Source organism: Trachemys scripta, chromosome 3 (genome assembly GCF_013100865.1).
Source record: "Trachemys scripta elegans isolate TJP31775 chromosome 3, CAS_Tse_1.0, whole genome shotgun sequence".
Taxonomy (NCBI): Eukaryota; Metazoa; Chordata; order Testudines; family Emydidae; genus Trachemys; species Trachemys scripta.
Window position 1 is genome coordinate 11,435,801 of NC_048300.1, and position 23,447 is coordinate 11,459,247.

Consider the following 23,447-nt stretch of genomic DNA (forward strand, 5'->3'; position numbering starts at 1 on the left):
ATACAGGTAAATATTTACTGACAATGAATATGGTTGAAAATAGGTTTGGCATATATTTTCCAGGTATTTTTCTTATGGGGAGTCCAATTATTGTTAGCTCTACATGAGTGAACAATTCATGCACATGCCTAGATGGACCTCTGTCAAAACATAAGAAAGTAAATGCCTGGCTGTGTGTGTTCTTGCAGTTATTTATTTTTAGTATCTGTTATCATTCCGTTTGTGCAAATAATTTCCCCCACTTTCTCTCGCTAAAGGGTAAACTTCTGGCAAATATTATTATGGATCAGACTATGCTAAAATTAAAGAGCTATGTCAGACTCAGAGAAATATACAAAACCGTGGGCTTAGATATCCCAGAATGGGTGTCTACGTTGAGAGTCCTAAGTCCACATTCACATGATTTATACCCCATGAAGATCTGGCCCCATGTTCTGATGTTATTAACACCCTTCTAAATAAGTGAGCAAATTGTCAAAACCTAAAAGCATCACTGATAAAGTTTGCAGATGATGCAAAAATTGGCAGAGTGGTAAATAATGAAGAGGACAGGTCACTCATGCAGTGCGAACTGGATTGCTTGCTAAGCTGGATGCAAGCAAACCATGTGTGTTTTAATATGGGCAAAGGAACAAAGAATGCAGGCCATACTTACGTGCTGGCGGGGCTCTGTCTTGGAAAGCAGTGACTCTGAAGAGTTCATGATGGATAAAAAGCTGACCATGAACTCCCAGTGCAACACTGTGGCCAAAAGGACTTATTGCGATCCTTGGATGCATAAACAAAGGAATCTCAAACAGAAGTAGAGAGGTAATTTTACCTCTGCATTTGGCACTGGTGCAAGCACTGCCGGAATAGTGTGTCCAGCTCTGGTGCCCACAATTCAAGACGGATGTTGATAAACTGGAAGGGTTAGGAGAAGAGCCACCCAAGTGATTAAAGGATTGAAAAACATGCCTTATAGTGGTAGACTCAAGGAGCTCAATCTATTTATCTTAACAAAGAGATGGTTAAGGGATGACTTGCTCACACTCTGTAAGTACCTACATGGGGAACAAATATTTAACAATGGGCACTTCAGCCTACCAAATAAAAGTATAACAAGATCCAACGGCTAGAAGTTGAATCTAGACCTGTGGTTTTCAACCTGTTTTCATTTGTGGACCCCTAAAAATTTTCAAATAGAAGTGCAGACCCCTTTGGAAATCTTAGACATAGTCTGTGGACCCCCAAAGATCAGCAGACCACAGGTTGAAAACCACTGATCTAAACAAAATCAGTCTGGAAATAAGGTGTAAATATTTAACAGTGAGAGTAATAATAACTTACCCAAATGATGGATTCTCCATCACAGGCAATTTTAAAATCAAGATTGACTGTTTTTTCTAAAATATCTGTGGTAGTTCAAACAGGAATTATTTTGGAGACGTTCATTGGCCTGTGTTATGAAGGAGGCTGGACCAGATGATCACAGTGGTTCCTTCTGGCCTTGGAATCTGTGACACACATGTAAACACTGAGATACACACTCCAGTCACTAATCCCTAAAGGTAAATCTTCACGTAGATCCCGAGTCCTACCTCAGCTGAAATTCACCCCTGGTGGGGAGGTCAGTACAAGGCCCTACAAAGGGACATATAGGGGGAATGTTAGCTGAGTAAGCAGCCAGGCAGAGTTTGTATGGGGCCGGTATGGGGCCCACCAGATGGGTTCCATAGATGACTGGGTTGTCCAGCTGCCCAGCTTCATCATCTGAAATCTTGACCCAAAACTCAGATCTAACCAAACATTTGTTGAGCTCTGTAGAAGCACGTCTGACATCTAAAATAACGTGTCATTTGTAACCCGCATGTTACAGGTCCCCCTCTGTATTGAACCCTGGAGGATATGAGTTGGGACAGCCCCCAGTTACAGAGACTTGGCTTGTTAGCTCAAGCTGTAGCAGCTTGTGCTTTTAGCCCTGGAGATCATTGATCCGGTCCCCAGTGTGTAGGCCAAGATGGAGGCCGTCATACATCATGGCCACTTCCTACTCTCAGAAGGAAACAGAAATACCAAATTACCATAACAGAGGCTAATCTTGGGGGATCTCTGACCAGAGGGAAATTCCAAAGAGGTTATCTCATGAGAAAGTCAATTTCCATGAGATATCCTGCGTGATTTCTTCAGTCAGAAAAGTGAGGAGAACGCTGAATGAGCTTTGTATGAATTATGTAGGCTTCTCTGAACCAGACCTTGAAGCCTTTGGAACTTTGACACTCATTAGCATTACATAGCTTCAGCTATTTTAATCCCCAGTTACAATCTTCTAGTCTGACCTGCTGCATAACACAGTTCCAGCGAATTTTACTCGGCGATACTTGCATCAAACCCCACCATTTATGGTTGAAGTAGAGCATAAGTGTGGGGAAAAAAATATCCAGTCTTACTTTAAAGACTCTGAATGATGGAGAATTGATCACACCTCTTGGTCAAAATATTTGCTTTTAATTATTATTATTTAGAAAGGGAAAAGGTAACAATTAAAAAAACAATAAAGAGCATAAGCTTTTGAAGACAAAATTAAGACTCAATTTTCATGCACAAAATGTGATGTATCTTTTGATGCTGTCACTAGGTAGCTGGCCCCTCTGAATAAGGAAGGTCCAGCTTCCCTGTGCCAAAGCAGGTGCTCGTAGTTTGGCCAGTTAAGAAGGCAGGGTAGCACCTGGGGCTATAAATGATCAGGGGGACTCAATGCTGCAGGAAGTCTTTGAAGGAAGCTGTAGGAGGTTCCTGGGGGAGAAGACTGACTTCCAAGCTGGAGCTGAGAGCCAGAAAAGACTAAAAGCAGGGGAGGGGTTTAGATAGCAGGCTAAAGGCAGAGAAACAGCAGAGGGAGTTGCCTGCTGACGTCCTAGCTGGAGCACCAACTCCAAAGGCTGGAAAGGGCTGAAGACGGGGCAGGAGTGGAGCAGCTAGCTGCTGGTATCTTGATACTTGACACTGGACCCAGAGGGCTGAAGACCAGGGAGCAGTGGTAGGGCCTACCTGTGGCCTGTCTGGGATATGAGAGGCTCATGGAACAGGGGGAGTGATGAACACATCCCTGGTGAGGATGAACTGCCAGCTGAGAGGCTGGGAAGAGCGGGTGCACTCCAGCTAAAAGGGCTGGGGTACTGGTCCTGGCAGAAGATGGGAGAGGACTGAAGCAGAGCCTGGGTGTGGTGGAAGATGCTGGGGTGTAGTATGTGCTATGTCAAAGGACTAGATGCTGTGGGAATTTAGGGACTATCTGCACTGGGGAGGAGGGTGATAGGCGGGCTATGATTTGGGACTCTTTTAATGGATTATTTGTTCTAGGTTTCTGTAACAAATTGGCCCCACTGGGTGGGGGAGGGGGAGGATTATTATTGAGACAAGAGAGTCTGTAGTGGAGAATTTAGGGGCCTGGGAGGGGAAGTGGGAGGGTAACCCCAGGGTTAGGGTGCCCAGCGTCAAGAGAGCATTCGGGGATAAGGTGGAATCATTCACACAAACCAAAACCAAATTAATGTGAATTACTAGGACAATGAGCTGCATTGCACCTGCTTAAAGACACAGGCACTTCATATTTGTCGCAGAACTTGTTATTATTTTCTGCAGCTACAGACCATATAGATATTCCTTAGACAGTTCCGCATGCAGAGCTGCGTCCCCACGGATTTAGACAGGCTTTGGAGGGGGCCCTGTAGCTCATTTGATAGTTCAAAGTCTTTTTGGGTCTGTGTGGTTATTTTTTCCTCTTTTCCCTCTTTTTAAGCTCTTTGGCTAGAAGGGAAGAATTGAGCATTCGTAATGAGGGGAATTGTGTGTGTCAGCGACAGCTGAAGTATACATGCTGGATGCTATCTCTGCCCATGGGGGTAGGTGTGTGTCATGTGACTGCTGGCTTTGGTGGCATTTTGTTGCCTTTCCAGAAGAGACATGGGACCAGCTTGTTTGGAAGCTAATAGGCGAGCACAAACCGTGTACCATAGAACTGTAAAAGCCTTTGTGAAGCACAGGCACCAGGGATCTTTCCCGCTGACAGCCTATGGCAACGGGGGCCTTGCCTTGCAAGGCACTGAGTCCTTCCCAAAGCACCATCCACTACAGTCTTCAGTGGGAGCTGATGGTGCACTGCAGGTGGTCAATATGGCCCTGGCTCAACAAGGTACTTAAGAATATGCCCAACCACATGCATGTGGGTAGACCCATAGGAGTCAACAGCACTACACACCTACTTAAAGTTAAGCACATGCTTAGGTCCTGGTTCAGCATGGTACTTGTATCATAGAATCAGGCCCTCTGAACTCAGGAGGAATAGGAGGTGTCCAGCATGCCAAAGGATCAGGCCTGTTAAGAGTTAAGAAATCTTGATCACTGACCATCATAAAAGTCTGCTTTTCCTTTCCAAGTAATGCTCCTTCAGTAATGTTTAAGGACCAGTGGCCAGGCCAGCCTGGTCAGTTGTAGGCATGGCCTTAGTCCTCCACATATTCTTCTCTTTCATCATCCCTACTTCAGGTTGTGGTAGAAAGCTTAAAAGCTCTGGTGAACTTTTGGGGGGAGAAGAAGAAATGAGGTGTTTCAACTGCAGAAGTGAGACAATGAGCAGTGTAGGGGAGCAGTGGCCACAGGAAGTAAAGTATTTGGGGGAAGCAGCTGGAGGAAAATCTGAAGTCGGATGGGGAAACACCATTGAGGACTATGAAAGGTGCTAGGTCAGGGATTCTCTGACATTTTCATAGCATAGGCCACATGTTTATCTTTGTGGACACCTCCCCTTATATGACAGTCTCTCTTGAAAAGAGCAAATTCTCCTGGATACTTAAAAGGATCAGCCCAAAACAACTGAGGGAACTGGCTCTATGGATAAACTTAACACTTCACCCGCGTGTTGAATATATTTTTGGACAAACTGTCCACTAACTCATAACTGTGAGCAGTTCCTCAACAAGACTAATCCCAGTGAACTTCACACTGACATACATGACAATGGTTACTTTCAACCGCTATAGCAAGACATTATTTTAGTGCTTGATTGCCAGTGCAGTTTCAGCTACGTCCTTTACCATGGTCACTTATGACCTAACCCAGCAAACATTTACACGTGCTCAATTACAAACATCATAGATTCCAAGGCCAGAAAGGACCATTGCGATCATCTAGTCTGACCTTGTGTATACATACCATAGACCATAGAACTTCCCCCAAAAATACTTCCTAGAGCAGATCTTTAGAAAAACAGCCAGTTAAGCATGTGAGCAGTTCCATTGACATCCATGGCATGTGAGTAAAGTAAATCACGTTAACATGTGTTTTCAATCTCAGGGTCTAAAACACTGTCACTTTCTACAGTAGTACATCCAGCAAACCTATGTCAAAAGAGCATTAAGGTTGCAAAGTCAAATGCTCAAAAGTTAGGAAATGCCACAAGTAATGTAGCCCTTGAAAAAATAGTATATGATCATGTACAAAGACTATCATGATGCACACGCACAAGCAGACCAGATGAAGGTTGCATGGGCAACTTTCATCTTAGCATTTTCTAACTTTGGAGTGCCTGACTTTGCAACTTTAACATTCTTTTAACATAGCTTATTTTGGATGTAATTTCCTAATCTTAAACGAAAAAGGGGGGGGACAAAAATTCCATCATGTGGCACCTCCACATGAGTTATCAGCAGGGTTTAGAGGTTTAGATTCACAGCACAAAGCTCTGCCACTTGAACAGAGTAAATAGTAGCAGCAGTAGGCTGTTATCTTCCCAGGTGGACCCATCTCCAGAGGGGAGATGGGGCATACAATTTTCTGGGTGGGCTTTACAGCTATTTGCAGACAGCAGAGGAAAGGAGAGAGCTGAAACGCCTGGGTTCAAGTCCAGAATCTGTAGGAGAGTGTTCTGTGATGAGTAAAACAACACATTTTCCCCAAATTTCATCCTCTAAAAGGGTTGAACTGGATGTGCTGAAACTTGCAACTAAATAAATACATTCAGTCTGAGGCAGACACCCAGCATTGGTACTTTCAGCCCAAATGGTTAAAGTTTGAAAAAATTGTAAGCAACTAAAACTGGAGTCTTATAATGGGAAGTGTCAGGCACCCGTATTTGCAGGAGAGATAATATAATTGTTTTTCATCCAAGACTTGATCCAAACTCCCCTGGAGTCAGTGGAAAGGTTCCTATTAACTTGAGTGTGTTTTGGATTAAGCCCTGATAGCACAGAAATGTAGTTTGCATTTGACTACGATTTCTGGGTGTAGAAAACAGCAACATGCAAACGTGAACAAAACATTTCTTTTTAAAAACCTACTTGGATTTGCTGTATTGACACTAATAAGATCCTGTTTCTGGCCATATGTCATGAAGTATTTTTGATGCTTGGTAGAAAACCATGAAAGACTAGATGATCCTTCAGACAGCATATTCAGTCTATAGAGACTATAAAAGCATGTGCAGAAAAGTTAATTTGTATGAAATTAGCAACTGTGCATGTAATTCAGTCTTAAACCTTTATTTTAAATCACATTTGCAGGCTCTACTGTATATTTCTGTCTCCTAGATCAAATTAGTAAATAAACCAGGAACATAAAATGTAATGAATTGCTGCTCTTCTCAGACTGTACTTACAGCCTGCCCACAGAAATCAAGCCACATTTGCTGACCCTTGCCAAGCCTAGAGGTGAAAACATCCCTGTCTCTAAAATAAAATGTAATTAGATTAGAATAAAAACGCAGTAGTTGAGGCTGGTGGTTAGTCAGAGAGCTGGAAAGAAAGAAGGAGGATGGGGGAGAACAAGATGTAGAGGAGAAGAAGCCAAACAGAAAATTAACATACTCTCCGCATGAACTGAAAAGCACAATGATTTGAGTATGTCTGAGGGCACAGAAAGAGCTGATCCCAGAGCCTCATGACAGGGTTCTTCTGTGAGGTGACCTGATTCGAAGAGATCTCAGGTGAAAGGTCACTAAAGGCTGGAATCTGCAAACCCTTACTTACGTGTAGGATTAGTTGTGTGAGGAAGGGTTTAACAGCTCAAGCCCTAAGGTACTGTGGAGTTGGAAAGCTGTATGCCATATATGATGAAACATTACTAAACCAACACAGAGAGGCTGTTATGTTTAGTATGATACATCTCTTAATGTCATGGTTGGAAAAAATTCCCCCTAAATCAGCCAAATCAGTGGTCGTGACCAGAAAACGGTTTCTTCCGAAATGTCACATCTTGGTGATCCGTTTTAAAATGTTTGTCATTGATGATATGTGAGAAATTGGGCAGCAGTACTCTACACAGGCTACAGGCTGAAGACCTGGAAATTGGGGAAGCCATCGAGAAGCCAATTATAATAGTCAAGGAGATGAAGGCATAATCTACTAATGCTGCACAATGGTGTACTGCCACGAATGACAAACACAATACACATGCCTATTTAGACTGTAAGTTCTTACTACATTTCTACAGCGCCTAAGAGAATGGAGACCTAAGCGCTGCGGGGGCCTCAAAGCGCTGTTAATAAAACAAATGAAGAAGTCTGGTTTCCTTTAAGGAAAAGAGTCATTGGCTTCATTGCCTTATATCACTTCCTGCTTTAGTTCTCTGCACTGCCATTGGTTTACGTTCATTCTAGTGGCCTAAACAAGAGAGCACATTATTAATCACTTGCCACTTAAGGGCCCAACCCTGCAAAGTTCTGAGCTCATCCTTGGAGACAATGAGTGTTCTCAACCACCACTGAAATTTTGAGAAGCCCTTTTGCATCTTGCAGGATTACTTTCTAACTGCACTCAACTAATGCTTGGTGCAAATATTCTCAATTAAGACAAACCACCAAGCCTCGCAGGAGGGGAGGAGATTAATGAATACTGTTTCAGACTGATTTCTCTAGGCTTAGAAATATAGAAAGACTTCTGAATACATGTTAAGGGAAAGGTACAGATAAGGGCTACTGGACTAGAGATGTTATGGTTTACCTGCCTTCAGGACAGGTACTTTAAGCAGAACATTTGTTCTGCATTATTCTTAGGTTGTTTTCTACTCTGTTCTTTTGCATTAATGTGACAAATTAGCCAATTTCAATAAAGAAAAGTCAGAACTGAGCTGCTCAATTCCCCTCTCACTTATATGAGAACAAATTCCGTCCCAACGCTCTGAAGTCAATGACGTTACACTGGTATAAAACTGTCAGTAAAAGGAGACACGGGCCCACGGGGTATGTCTACACAGCATTTTGAAATGAGCCTCCCAGCCCGGATCGACAGACTTGGGCCAGCCGGGCTCATGCTAGCACAGGGGTGGCCAACCTGAGCCGGAGAAGGGGCCAGAATTTACCAATGTACATTGCCAAGAACCACAGTAATACATCAGCAGCCACCCATTAGCTCCCCCCGCCCCCTGCTCCCAGCGCCAGCCCCGCCAATCAGCACCTCTCCCTCCCTCCCCGCACCTCCCAATCAGCAGTTTTGTGATGTGCAGGAGGCTCGGGGGATGGGGGTGGGGGACAAGGACATGGCAGGCTCAGAGGAAGGGGCGGAAAGGGGTGGAGTGGGGGCAGGGCCTGTGGCAGAGCCAGGGGTTGAGCAGTGAGCACCCTCCGGCGTATTGGAAAGTTGGCGCCTGTAGCTCCAGCCCCGGAGTCGGTGCTTATACAAGGAGCCGCATGTTAACTCCTGAAGAGCCGCATGTGGCTCCGGAGCCACAGGTTGGCCACCCCTGTGCTAGCACTTTAAAAATAGCTGCATACACAGCCCTCTGAAGTTGCAGCTGGGGCTTTGAAGCAGAGGGAGAGGGGTGGGCTTTAGAGCCCAAGCTCCAGCCCATAATGCCACTCTAAAAGGCACAATATCTCCTACCTCCATTGATATTAATAGCCTCATTAATACTCCCTTGGCTAAAAATGAATCTAATGTATCATATGGGGGTGGGAATCACTATATAATCAGCTGATTATGTCAAAGCACTTGCACATCATAACATGGACCTTGTAAGTTGCAAGCATTAAAAATTGCAGGGATACATATGAGCCACTTAAATACAGATCAAAGAACCACACTGCATGATGTACACAGATACTGTTGACTCAGAGTGTCGGCAAATCTTACAGACATGGGAAAGGTTAATACCAGAAGCGAAGAGAAAAGTCAAAGGAAGAGAAAGATTTCTGTCTAAACAAACTCCCACTGTTCCCTTGTAAGGAACGAGGTGAGCAAACTTCGGTCTGATTTGTAAGGTAATATGTCTCATTGTCTATTATGTCAAAGCCAAAGCAAGCCAGTGAGGTACCTATGAACCATCAATGTATGAAACATTTTAGGGCCAATATTATATTGGCAATTCCAAACCCATACGTTTTGGGGTGAGGTATGTTACCAGCTTTGACCTTTCTCTTGTGGAACAAGCTGCAGCCCTGCACAAGGTCTTGCCTGACACTTCTTTGGAATGTGTTAAAAGAGGAGACCTCTCTCTGATTAACCATCCAAATCTGTTCTATTTCTGCTAAGGACTACATGGAAGGGAAGCTGCTTCAGGGAAATAATAAAAACAAATTTTAGTGACAAACGATCATTTTCTTGCAATCTGCTTACATATCATACAGGTAATGTCTTCTGGTTTGCTTAAATGTCTGAATAACATGGGTTGTGTGCAGAGCTGGTCAAAAAATTCTATTGAAACTGTTTTTCAGTGGGAAAACTGGGGTTTTGAGTAAATAAAATTCTTCACCAGCAATGTCTGCGTTCCATGGGAAAGTTTTTATCGAAAGAACAAAGACCCAAATGTCACCACAGCACCTCATGAAGTTGCAGTTTGACTGCCTCATGCCCCTATTCTCTTTTATAGGGCTTCACTCCCCACTGGACTTTATCTTCCATGAAGGACCATGCCATGGGTCTCGCAGGGGGCACCACCCACATCACAAAGAGGTAAGACTGTGGTGCATCATGGGAGATGAATGACTAGGAAATCTGGCGGCCTATCATGGAGAATGGGGGCCTGAGGCACCCAAACTACAACCTCACAGGAAGAACCAGGGTGGCATTTCCGAATCAAACAACTTTGGGTTTTGGCCCAACAATTGCAGGTTTCAAGTGAACTGTTTTGATTTTCAGCTAGAACATGTAGGTTTTCCATTTTTTGCTGGAGTCAAAATTTTCCTCAGAAAACTTCAAAAAAAAACTTTTTTCCCCCCGTGTTCTTCAAAATTTTCTGTAGGGAAAAATCCCCATTTCCCAACCAGCTCTAGCTGTGTCAAGTAACCGCTTAATGGCTGCGAAGATGCATACTGTACTGTATGACAGGATTGTATTTTTGCAATGAACAGTGCCTTTGGTGGAGGGCATATTTTACTTTGCAGCTTTGAAAGCAGAGAGACTATGCAGCTGAGGCAAACTACAGCTGTTTAAATCATTCCTCAGTGAAACGATTCTCCCATCAGGAGACATCCCAGTGGTGTATTTTTACATCCTGAAATGCCTTTGCTGTTCTTCTGCCCCGCTCAGTGTGGGAAAGACTGAGAAGATGAAGCTAGACTTCCACCACTCCTTTAAGAAAAGAAGGAAGATATAAGGCTAAATTTGACACCGACAGGAATAGGACTGCATGGGTGGTACTGAAAGGTGTATTTAATTCACGTGCTCTCTTTTACTGTTAAACTGCTAGCAGTGCACTAGACACATTGCAGATATGATCTATGGCAACATTAAAAAACCCTCTCAAAACTAATCAGTATTAAAATACATCTTTGCCTACAAGGACGTATGGCTCTGCTGTGCCTTTAAGCCTCAGGCCTGTGCTGGAAGTTGTGGGAGATCCCTGAGGCACTGGGCCTGATTATAATATTACCTCCGCCAGTTTTACATTGAAATTGTTCCTGATTTACACCAGTGGATGAGGAATCAGAATCAGGCCCAATGTACAGGAAGCACAGCTCTGGTCTCTACTGACGTGAATCCAGAACAACTCCACTAACGTCAGCAAGGTTATGCCATATTGACACTAGCACAACAGTGTGTGGAATGTGGCTCACTGTGCCCACACGTCTGGGGAGCATATGGGGCATGCCAGCCTCAGCCCCACCCACTCCCCATCCCTTTTGGACAGGCTGGCCTGGATAGCAGCATTAGCAGCCAGATTTTCAGTTACTCCATTTCTGCACTTGAGGTAGGGACAGTGGCTGGGACACAAATATAACTTGTGCTCCCTGCATTCCTGGGCCCTGCAGAGCCCTGTATGGCTCTCAGTGTAAAATGGAGCAGCCTCAGAGTAGACAAGACCTAAAGGCCACAGACTGAAGTCCTGTGGTTTCTGTGAGAGAAAAGCTCTCTTCATGAGTGTTAGACACAGATACAGCCAACATTAGTTGGCTCTGGCTGACTGTCTGAGTCAGGTTCTGTGAGGAGCAGAGGTTCAGATGTTCACTGCCATTCAAGTAAGCCTCCAAAGAGTCTGCTCTGACCTCAAACACCAGAGGGGAGCATTTCCAGACCACAGGGGATAGAGGTGGACCTCCCCACCTCACAGAGAGACACTACCACGCGTCTGAACCGGCACCCATTAAAGCCAACGGCAGCTGTATCACTGATGTCAATTAGCGTAGCATTAGAGGTCCTGTCTCTGAATTCAGGGACACACCCCATACTGAAGCTTCGCCCACCCCCAAAGAGGCACTCCTGGTTTGTCCTGACACATGTAAATTCTATGGCATCAAGTAGCATGACCGCCTAACAATCCCAGACAGTACGATCATTCGCCTAGACACAGCCTCTGTGGGAAGCAGGCAGTTGAGAAGCGAGCACGGTGACACACCAGCCCTGTCATCCCCTCAATAGTCAAACTCCACCCTGACCCGAAGACACCGCTTTCCTCAGGGACGAGAGGAGATTCGCTCTCTCTGCCCGTGTTGCCCTGACCTCTTTTTAATCACAGGTTGAAAATGCATTGAGCTCTGCACACTGCCTGTGTGAGGTGGGCCACACTCCAGCAAGGCCTGAGCTGGAAATACCAAAGCAGGGTTTTGTTAATGCAGCTCTTCAAAGAAGTGCTGGATTCGAGGGGATTAGCAGCCGACGTCACAGCACGGCACAGAATGAATAATGTAAAACGACTGTTGTTGTGCTGTATCTGTTCTGCAACTGCAAACCAGGCTGGGAATAAAACAGGAGCTGATACAGTATCATTTCCCAGCGTGAGCTTCTTCCGGGGAGACCAGAAGACACTGGAAATGTCAGCACCTCTCTGTCTTTATTTTAGAAAACACTTTGTTACTCTCTGGGCCAGATTCTCCTCTCATTTATATCAGTGTAAACCAGCAGCAACTCCACTCGAGTGTGAAACTGATCGGAGAGGAAAAGCAGCCCTATATTTTTTTATTGATCACAGCAGTGAAATTGATCAACATGGATAATGGCATCTGGCAAGGAAGAGATGAGAAGTTCATTCTGCCCTTGGTCATTAAACCTTGAACTGCACTTGAGTCAAGAGTAGGGTTGCTACCTCAGTGTCTTGGATAAATTCCAAGGTGGCTAATTACATTCTGTCTATATTTCCCTGTGGTTGCAGTTAGAAAAAATGGTTCCTTTTTTCTTCTAAAATCTGTTCAGTCATGTTGCTCATTCCAAATGGCCACTCTGTTTCACCCCAGTGGCTGCTGCATTTTTCTATATATGATCCCTCTATTTGCGGTTTGAGAACTGTCTGATGGAAAGACACGCTATAAACATAAGATAAAATGATTAGGGGACTAGCGTATCCTAGAGAGGAAGACTACCTGAGAAGAAGACTAGCCTTGTATGGGAGGCAGTGTGGTCTAGTGGATAGAACACTTGACTGGAGACCTGGGTTTTATTCCTCCCTCTGCCGTTGGCCTCTTGGGTAAGTCGCTTCCCATCTCAGTGCCTCAGTTTCCCTATGTGTAAAATGGGGATGATGAAACTGACCTCCATTGTAAAGTGCTTTGAGATCTCTGGATGAAAAGTGCTCTCTAAGAGCTAGGTATTAGTATTACTGTAGTCAGGTCATTTGCTGGGAATGCAGGAGATGTGGGTTAAAGTCCTAGTTCTCCTACAGAACTTCTCTAAGACTTGGGCAGGTCTCTTAATCTGTCTGCAGCTCGGTACCCCCTCTGTAGAACAGGAGTAATAATACTTCTGTGCCCCTCGCTCTTTGTATGTCTTACCAAGAATGGGCAAAGACTTGTGTCTCTTCCTATGTGTCTGCCAAACACCAATAGGACCCTGCTCTTGTTTGGGGGCTCTAAACTGGATAATGGAAACAATACAATAATTGTAAAAAAAAAAAAATCACACTTCGTTGTGATCAATTGAATTTTATAAATATCTTCGAAGTTCATAGAGATTTCAAGCATCTTAAATACAAAGGACCAACTTCACCTTTGATGGAAAGGCACTGAAGTCATTGGAATTTGACCCCAAAATATTTGTTGTAAATCTTTATTCTGGCCCCAAGTAGCCATGAGTCAGATAAGCAGCAAACAGAAAATTGCCCTAGAGTTTTATAAGTACCATTTTGTAACAAAATATTTAATATTCCTAATCTTTGTTCAAATAAACTGTATTGAAAATACATGGGGCCAAATTCTCTGCTGGTGTAAATTGGTGACTGTTTGCCTCCCTTGCCTGCCGCAGCTGTTTTGATTTTTACACGGCACTGCTGCATGTCCCTATCACAGCCTTTCTCCTCCATGCCCCGAGCAAGTTCCTGCAGCTGGAGCAGAGCTGTGTCTGCAGAGCCTCCTCTCCCCACGGACCCAGCAGCTCCACCACCTCCTGTCTACTCCAGGCTGGAGCGTGTTTGCTGCGTGGAGCCGGCATGCTCAGCTGGGAAGATGCGATGTGAGCTGTCCACATTGAGCCAACAAGAAGAGCCATTTCAAAACTTCCTGGGGCTTTAAAAGGGGAGAGATGCATGCCTGTGTACCTGACTGCAGGGCAGCAGAGTTCAAAACAGTGAGCAGAGCGGTCAAGGAGGGCATTGTGGGACACCTCCTGGAGGCCACTGAAGGAGACATAAGCAACGCAGCAGTATCTATGCCAGTGGTTCTCAAGCTTTTGTACTGGTGACCCCTTTCACATAGCAAGCTTCTGAGTACGACCCCCTTATAAATTAAAAACCCTTTTTAATATATGTAACACCATTATAAATGCTGGAGGCAAAGCAGGGTTTGGAGTGAAGGCTGACAGCTCGCAACCCCCCATGTAATAACCTCGTGACCCCCTGAGGGGTCCCAACCCCCAGTTTGAGAATCCCTGGTCTACGCTGACACTGCATCACTCTAAGTATGTTGCCCTAAGTGCTACGCCTCTCGTCAAGGTGGTTTTATGATGTCGGTGTAGCTGGAGAGTTAAACTGGTGGGAGGCGCATTGCAGTGTGTTAGGTTCAACCTAAGCTTCCTTATGTCAAGTTAAATGTGTAGTGTAGTCAAGCTCTAACTTGGCATTGCAGAGAGTAGAGGCAGAGACAAAGGCATGGCTGAGAGGCATGAGCGGGTAGGAGATTCCAGCGGTGGGGGTCTGCAAAGGCCATTCAGGACGAAGGGAGAAGAGGGAACCTGATAATTTTTTCTCCCATTTAAACAAAAATAACCAACCTGTACAGACTAACTTTAGACCTTTGGAAAATTGTCCTAGAGTAGTTCAAATGAACTCAGGCACCAGAGCTGGCCAGCAACAAGAACAAATGTAGAGGATTAATGGGTGGGGAGGAAGGGTTAGTGATCCTGACTGCTTTCATGTGTGAAATAAACATATGTGAGCTTGATTTAGTCTGAGGAGCAGTTTACATCTCCTTGAGTTTTCACTCATGAAAGTGCTGACATCTTGAGAACATGACCCCCAGAGCCATGGTATCGGATGCCTCCGACTGTTGGCAAAATGTCACCCCAGCCTGTGTTAATTGATGGTTTTAAAAAAAGGAAAAATGAGGAATAATTTGAAGTAATTTTATCTGGTCAGTCCCTCTCGGCAAAGGGGCCAATGCTCAACTTCTGTTTGTCAGTATATCGCAACGAAGTCAATGAAAGATAATGTGGCTTAGTGGCCCCCCCTAAGGAAAGGAATTTTCCCTTCCCTTCCTGTGGAACGAACTCCGTCAGTCCAAGGCACACTTCTCCAACCTGCCTTCTTGCACATAAACACATAGCAGAGTGTACATTAAAACAAACCCAAACCCTCCAAAGCACACTCGACTCCCCTGGGGAGAAGTTGAGAACAAACCACACATGACAGAGGTAAGTCACATGGCTTAATGTGCTACTAGAAGGCACCCAGATACTATGGGGATGAGGGATGGTGTACACGCTTAGATGGACCAGGCAGCGCATTGGCCTGGGACTCAAGAGACCTGAGTGTTATTCCCAGATCTGCCCCTGGCCTGCTGGGTGGTCTTTGACACATCATTTCACAGCTCCGTGCCTCAGTTTCCCCTGCTGTAAAATGGTGATAATGATCCTGACCTCCTTTGTAAAGCCCTTTGAGATCTATGAATGAAAAATGCTACATATGAACTAGGCATTACTATGACTGTAACTACACCACATTATGCCAGCTAAGGTCTGGCTCAGCAGTATTTTGTTATGTATTGGAGTCTCGGCAACTTTGAGCCAGGCAGCACTATCCTGGTGCGTCAGTCCTGTCAGAGCCTTACGGCCTGCTCTGGCAAGGTGCTCATTACTATTATCTACTATCTAGAGGCCCCAAGCTGAGCTCAGGACCCCATTGTGCAAGGCTCTGTACAGACTCATAGTAGGAGAGATTCCTTGCTCTAAAGAGTTATAGTCTAAGTAGCCAAGCCAGACAAAGAAAGCAAAGGGAAATAGAAGCAAAGAGAGTGATGTGGCTGGCAAAAGTCACACCGCAGATAAGTGACAGAGCTAAGAATAGCCATTGGACCACACAGCCTGTGAAGCCATAACACTTAAAATCAATAGGAGCAAGAACGCTCAGCAGTTTTCAGGACAAAGTCCCCATTTGTGCTTGCATATGTTACAATACGTTTCTTCAATTCCTATTCTAGGCTTTTTTTACTTAGAAAACTCTGGGTTGTGTCCTTGTGGGATTTCTTTTTTTAAATTGTATCTGTTAATTTTTAGAAGAATGTATTTAAATTTCCATGCCCACAGGCTCTCTGTAGAATTGGATGGGAGACAGAGCCTCTCATTGTAGCTGCTTGATGAAGAATGTTTCAAAAATAAACATATTGTTTTAAACAGCCTAGAGATCTGCTCTCAGTAACTTTGTAGCAAACAAATCAAATGGTATGTCAACAGCCCAGAAATTTGCATTGCAGCACTATCTATATTGCAGCATTCCGAGCTGGCTGTGAGCTTTGTAGTTGTGGGTAATTTTCATTAGAATTCAGCACACTGCACTGCAGACAGGGAAACCTGCCAAGTATTTTATTTTTAAGAAGGAACTACATGACCCATTTATGCCTTCAGCACTAGCAACTTCTCACTTAAAAATCAATGCAGATTTCAAGTACCTGTCCTATGCTTTGCTCTGCTTTCTCCCTAAGAAACCTACATCAGATGGATGACTAGGGTAAGTGGTGAAGACTGACAGAGGGAAAGCATTGAGCTCAGGGTGTTTTCCTGCTTTTGCTGCTCAGTTTTTGTCACCTCATATCCAGAAGAAAAGCAACGGGCCTAGAAAACTGCAACTGATTTTTCTGACAGCCGAGTAATTGACGGGGTGAGATATTATTTGATGAGACCCTTACATAAAGTGGAGGTCTTGTTTGCTCTGCACCAAGGTTACAAATCCAGTGGATGTTTTTATAAAGGCAGAGCTCTCCCCTAGCCTCATTTCCTGCTAATGATGTATTTGCTACATGTGAGTCAATTGGGCTGGTCCACCCCAGAGACAACTGAATTCTCATGGTGCTGTATTTATACACAGCCAGAGTGAAGGCGTGTACTACCCCTATAAGGGTCAGCCAGGAGCTCATAATCAGAACCCTTTGAGTATAATCAAGGAAACTCCCTGCTCCGCCCTAAGACTGACCTATTTAAACAGGGAGACAAAGTGGCTGAGGTAATATCTTTTATTGAACTAACTTCTATTGGTGAAGGGGCAAGTTTCATAGAGCTCTTCTTTAGGTCTAGAAACAGGAACAGCAAGAGAGCTAGGACTCAAAGCTAGCTTGCTATGGGGGGAAATTTCTCCTCCAGGTTGAAGACAAACCTGACCAGGCTCAGAGACTTTGTTTGAGGGGCTTGTGGGAAGGGCTTCTTGAGCTGTTAATACAAATATTCCTTCTGTGATACCTTATTAAAGGAGCCATACTTATTTTTTATTAGGCTTTTTTTTTCGCTCCCTTGGTCCAGATCCCTTTACAGGAGATGTCTAATGCCCCAACTTGAGAGCACTAAGGTAAGAGGAGACTAAGGGGGGATATTATAATTATATAAAATCATGGGTGATGTGGAGAAAGTGAATAAGGAAAAGTTATTTACTTGTTCCTATAATAGAAGAACTAGGGACCACCAAATGAAATTAATGGGCAGCCGGCTTAAAACAAATAAAAGGAAATTCTTCACACAGCACACAGTCAACTTGTGGAACTCCTTGCCTGAGGAGGTTGTGAAGGCTAGGACTAGAACAGCGTTTGAAAGAGAACTGGATAAATTCATGGAGGTTACATCTGTTAATGGCTATTAGCCAGGATGGGTAAGGAATGGTGTCCCTAGCCTCTGTTTGTTAGAGAGTGGAGATGGATGGCAGGAGAGAGATCACTTGATCATTACCTGTTAGGTTCACTCCTTCTGGGGCACCTGGCGTTGGCCACTGTTGGCAGACAGGATACTGGGCTAGATGGACCTTTGGTCTGACCCAGTACGGCTGTTCTTATGAGGTTCACCTGCAGTGCCAAACCTGGTCACAGGGGTTGCTCTGAGATTCTGCCTAGCCCCTATACAAGTGTGCAGTAGGGGGAGTGACAAAGGCGTCTCTCATAGGCCTTGCACAGCTTATGTCAAGTCCAGGTAGAATTGCAGTCCCTGTACTCAAGCAAGCACAGAAATGGCTCCCTAATTACTCTGGGAGGAAGACATCAGTGCCCTGAACAGATGCTGGAAGCGTGGCGACAAGGTGGAATTCTGGCTCCTATACCACTCTGTGTGAGCTACTGGAAGTGGCCAGCCATGCTCTAGGGGAGTCTTTCTCTGCATGAAGAGATGCTGCACTGTATGTGTGCTCCCTCTATGTATTGGGAACTCCAGGAGGCATTTGCTGCCTCTTTGGGGCAGAATGCTTCTATGTGCCCACCGAGGAAGCATGTCTCTACAGTGTCCCCATACACGGCTGTGGCATAAACACTACAATCTAGCCCATAGTCTGCAAAGCCCCTATGGCCAGCCCAAGCATTCCAAAAACATGACTCAGGCCCCCAAAATTAAAAAAGAAATTTATTATTTTTATTTGCCTTCTAGGGTTCATGGCTTCGAGTTTTTCTCTGAGCATGATGGCTAGGAATTTCATTCAGCTTAAATGAAAGCTGAGATTCCCATGTGGTCACAGGACTCCAGGAGCTGGGGACATAAGAAAAAAAAACACCAAATATCCTGAGATTTGCAGTGAGTTAGCAATCTGTTTCCTTCAAGATAAAACACTTTCACTGATCAAAAAGTATTACGAAGTTGAATTGTCTCCATTTAATTATTTAAGGCTGCTGGCTGGCAGTTTACTGGAATGAGTATTAATACTGCTGGGTGGTTGTAAATCCAATTACTGTTAAGACGTTCAGAGCATCTATAGAGGTATTTTTTCTCAATGTCAAATCTAAAGGAATACAATATTGGTTGTAAGGAAAACTTAAAGCTGGATCAAGTCTGCTCAGTAAAAGCCTGATCCTGGGCCCAGTCATTGCGATGGGAAAGCTCCTATTGACATTGACAGAGCAGGATCAAGTAATGTAACACATCTTCGGGCACACAATAATATGTTAGATAAGAACTATGTGCTTGCATAGGGTGAGCTGGGCAGCCTTTCTCAGTGTGGGAGAGAGACTGTGGAAGGATCTGGGGTAGCTGTTTCTGCAGAGCGGCATGTAGAAGGACAGCTGCCAGGGTCTTCTAGAACAGGGGTTCTTAACCTTTTTCTTTCTGAGCCCCCCCTCCCCCCCCACCAAACATGCGATAAAAATTCCACGGCCCACTTGTGCCACAACATGGTTTTCTGCATATCCCGTAGATTTAAAAACCAGGGCTGGTGTGAGGGGGTAGCAAGCAGGACAATTTCCTCAGGTTTTGGCTTGAGTCCCCGGTGGCGGGGCTCAGGCTTTGGCTTTCTGCCCTGGGCTCCAGCGAGTCTAACGCCAACCCGGCTCTCTGGTTTATTTGGGCGGACATCCTGAAACCTGCTTGTGGTCCCCCAGGGGATCGCAGAAACCTGGTTGAGAAACACAGCTCTAGAACAGCAGATCTCAATCTTCTTGATACCAGGGACCAGTTTGCTGCCTTCCTGAATTGCGTCAGGGAGATCTTGGGGGCTGGTCGTTGAGAAACACTGTTCTAGAAGAGGTGAGGGGACAACCCTGCACCACGGGGTGGAAAGCCCAAAGCCCCGAAGGGATGGGCTAATGGTGGGAACCCTGCTGTCCAAGAGGAACTGTTTACGCCTAGGAGGGCAAACTGGGCTGTTTGGTTGGGAAAGTAGAACACACCAATCAAAAGCAACCACAACCTTCCTCTTGCATTGATTACAACAGGAAAATTTGTCATGTTAATGGTTGTTTGGTCTCTCTAGTGCTCAGTAAGACACCTCCTGCCCAACAATGCACAGATCACAGAACCACTTTTCGTATTAGCCTTGTTTCAGTCCCCCCTAAGAAGCACTGGCATAACAGCCTCCACAGTGCAAACAGTCCTTCCAACATTATCCCACAATATACTGGTCATTGTTCACGTGGCCTCTTCTGCTTCCTTCTGTAGAGGGGTCCAGCTTGCCAGAAGCACTTAACTATACAAATGGTGCTGTGCACAGGAGGAAACTCATCTGTGTGCTATTTCGTTCCCCAACAAGCAACTCTTTCAACAGCAATCTACTCCCTCTGTTGCTATCGCGTCTTGGAGGAAGCCAAGAAGGTGCTGCCAGCTGACCATAAGCTAATGTGTGGGTGCTGGCACCTATCTTGGGGCTAGGAGGAAAGCCAGATTGAGCTGACCGGGGTTGCTCAGAACACTTGGATCTATGATGGGGGTGTCTGATCTAGCTGGAAGGGACTTCACTTCAAGGAGCAAGCAGAGCCATGGAAGGAGAGGGACTTAGGGGTCAGTACAAGCAATGGGATAATAGTAGGCCTACTGCAGAGATGAAAACTTTCTGCTCTTTGAGGAGCTGGACTGATGGCTCTCGATTAGTCCTCCTATGCAGTGAGATGGGCTATTGGACAGGCTTTGAGCACAGCTGTGATGATGGAATGAAGGCTTTATGACCTGGATGAACTCAAGGGACAAGGAGCTGGAATGGGAAGTTACTGAAGGTTTAGTGAGATCTCAAACTTCCTGGGGAGGCCCAGGGTGCAGACGCAATAGTTGAACCAGCTCCGAAGATAAGAATAAATTGGCAGACAAGGAACCTCCTATGTTGGCTGTATAATTATCTTCACAGGAGGGTGGAATTACCCACCTTTCCTCAGCTTCTCCAGTCCCAATTCTCCTCATCTCCAGTATGCTCCTTCCCTAGCATGCGCATCCTCCCCTCTGTGGGGACACTGGCTGGTTAGAATGAAAGCGCCCAGCTCAACATGTGCAGTGATTGGCTAAGCCAAACCACATGGATCAAGTAAGTGCTTTGGCCCTACTGCTGAATGTCATGACATAGACCTCCTTTTTCACACCCAACATAATGCTGTTTCTGTGGGGCTTCTACCACTGCCTTCCTCTGGTTGTCCACCATTAAGTCTAGCCATGTGGTTTGAGGAGACACTGGGAAACACCTGGAAACAAGAACTGATCTGAGGGGAGAAGAGTTGAGCCTAGGCTGGCCAGATATCTAGCCTGTGAGCAATAATACCTGAAGTTTCAAGCTGCAGGCCAATGCAGCTGGCTTTCAAGAACCTTTGCAATCCACCTGAAACAACATTTAGGGGGAGAAATTAGGGTGTATTTGTAGCCAGTTTCATAAGTGAATCAAGCTTAGTTTGCGTGTTTTATTTTATTTTGCTTAGTAATCTGCTTTGTTCTGTTTGCTATCCCTTATAATCACTTAAAATCTGCCTTTTATAGTTACTAAATTTGTTTGGTTTATTATTAAACCCAGCGTGTGCAACTTCTAACTGGGGGAAGGGGGGGGCAAGAAGTTGAGCATATCTCTTTCCACATTGAGGGAGAGGGCGAGTTTTTTATGAGCGTGCACTGTGCAGATTTTTCTATACAGCGCAAGACAATATACCTTTGGGTCTGCACTCAGGGCTGACTCCAGGCACCAGCTGAGCAAGCTGGTGCTTGGGGCGGCAGATTGTTCGAGGCGGCATTCTGCCCAATCCTAGGGTGGCACGGCCGCTTTTTTTTTTTGTTCCGCTCTGGCTGCCCTGTGGGGGGCGGCGGCGCGGAGAACCAGAGCACCCTGCAGGGCAGTCCTCTTCCTTCTCTCCCCACCAGAGCGGAGCCCTCACGGCAGGTGGCAGGAGGCGGCACAGCGGGAGGGGCTGCCTAGCAGCGCCCCTGCTGTAGCCCTAGCCGCCCCCTTCTCTCTCTCTCTCTCTCCCGCCCACTCCCTCCCTCCCCCCCCCCCCCCCCAAACTGGTCTCCCTGCACCTGTTCTCCAGCTGTGCCGCAGGGTTGGGCCGTTTTTTTTTTTTTTTTTTTTGCTTGGGGCAGCCAAAAAGCCAGAGCCGGCCCTGTCTGCACTCCAAGGGAGGTGGACACCTAAGTGCTGGGGCAAGTCCCTTAAGCTGAGTCTTCCCATGGGTAACCTTCAAGGGGGGCAACCCATCACAGACATCACTGATGACAAGCAGTGTGGGTTGATTTTAATCAAGGCTATTTAAATTGCCAACTAGAAAGCCTTGATTAACAATTTTAAGCAACTTTACCATTTGTGTTTATTACCTTCTAAAGAAAGGTACATTTTCTCATGGGTTGATATACCCATTAAAACATGTTGATTTACAACTAAATAGAGCCTTTATGGTAGATTGGTACATCCTTTTGGTACCTGGGAGGGTACAGTATAACCATATACATTTATTTAAGAAACTATATAGCTTACTATTTTCAGTAGTATTTTAGAAAATGCTGAAGGACATATTGCTTAGTTAACAGATGATTAACTTTTTGCTCCTGTTGTGTGTCAAGGTGCATTAGGATGGTAACTGAAATTTAAGTAAACACACCACATCATATACAAAGTGTTTTTATTAAACTAAGCAAGCCCTTAATGCATGACCTGTTGTGCCATGTTTACAAAGCTTGATCACAAAAGTTAGATGTTTTTCTCTGATTCTCTGTTTATATGGAAAAGCAGCTTTTAACTCAGTTTTTAATAGTGACTCATAGATTCAGCAGATTTTTTATTTATATTTTTAGATCATAATTTTTGGCCTTAGTTTATTTTGTATGAATGTCAGATTTGCTTTTAAATAGGCTCACTTCAAAAAAAAATTGTTAAATAACAATAAAAAAAAAACAAACCCAAGATTTAAAAAAAACCAAAAAAACTCATCCATTTTTATCCCCCCCAGATGGCTAGTGTTGTGAGGGACACTGTCTGTCTGGAACAGTGATATCCAGAAAGGGAGAGACTTTAAAGTGACCTGGCCAGAGGGCTGAGTCAGAAGAAGAGACCACACTGTTGGAAGAGGGTATAGGATGATGAAAGAGCTGCTATCCCCACCCAGGAGGGGGTGCTCTAGCCGTGAGTCCATTGTGTAGAGCCAGATAATATTAAAGTAAAGGAGTATACATCCACAAAAGTTCTGACTCTTTCAAATGGGGAGGGATAAGTTATTGAGTGGGGAAGAAACTGTGGATTATTTGATGGGCTTTGGGAAATGCGTGTTTCCAGGATGTGCTCTAGTAACTGCATAATACAAATGCCTGTTGTATGCTACATATCACTCTAGAAATTGATGAAGTTCTGTTACAATGATTATATTGGTCTTCAAAGGGGAGATGATCCAAGAAGCTATATTAGTTAATCTTCTATGGGTGATGACAATGGTGCATTTCTGGTTGACTCAAATGCCAATAATAAATTAAGGATACAAACCAGATGCATGACAAACCACATCTGTTTGATAAGTTGGCTCTTTGGGGTGAATTCCTGCTTCCCCGCAGAATATAAGAAGGAACCAGGTGGGTTAACAAGAAGAAAGGTGTCTAGGATTCTCTTCCCTGCAAGGTCAGTACATCAGTGAAGATTGATGGCTCTCCATAGTTGATTCCACAATATGTATTTGAGAGTAAAGTAGCTAGGGCATTTTCAGGCAT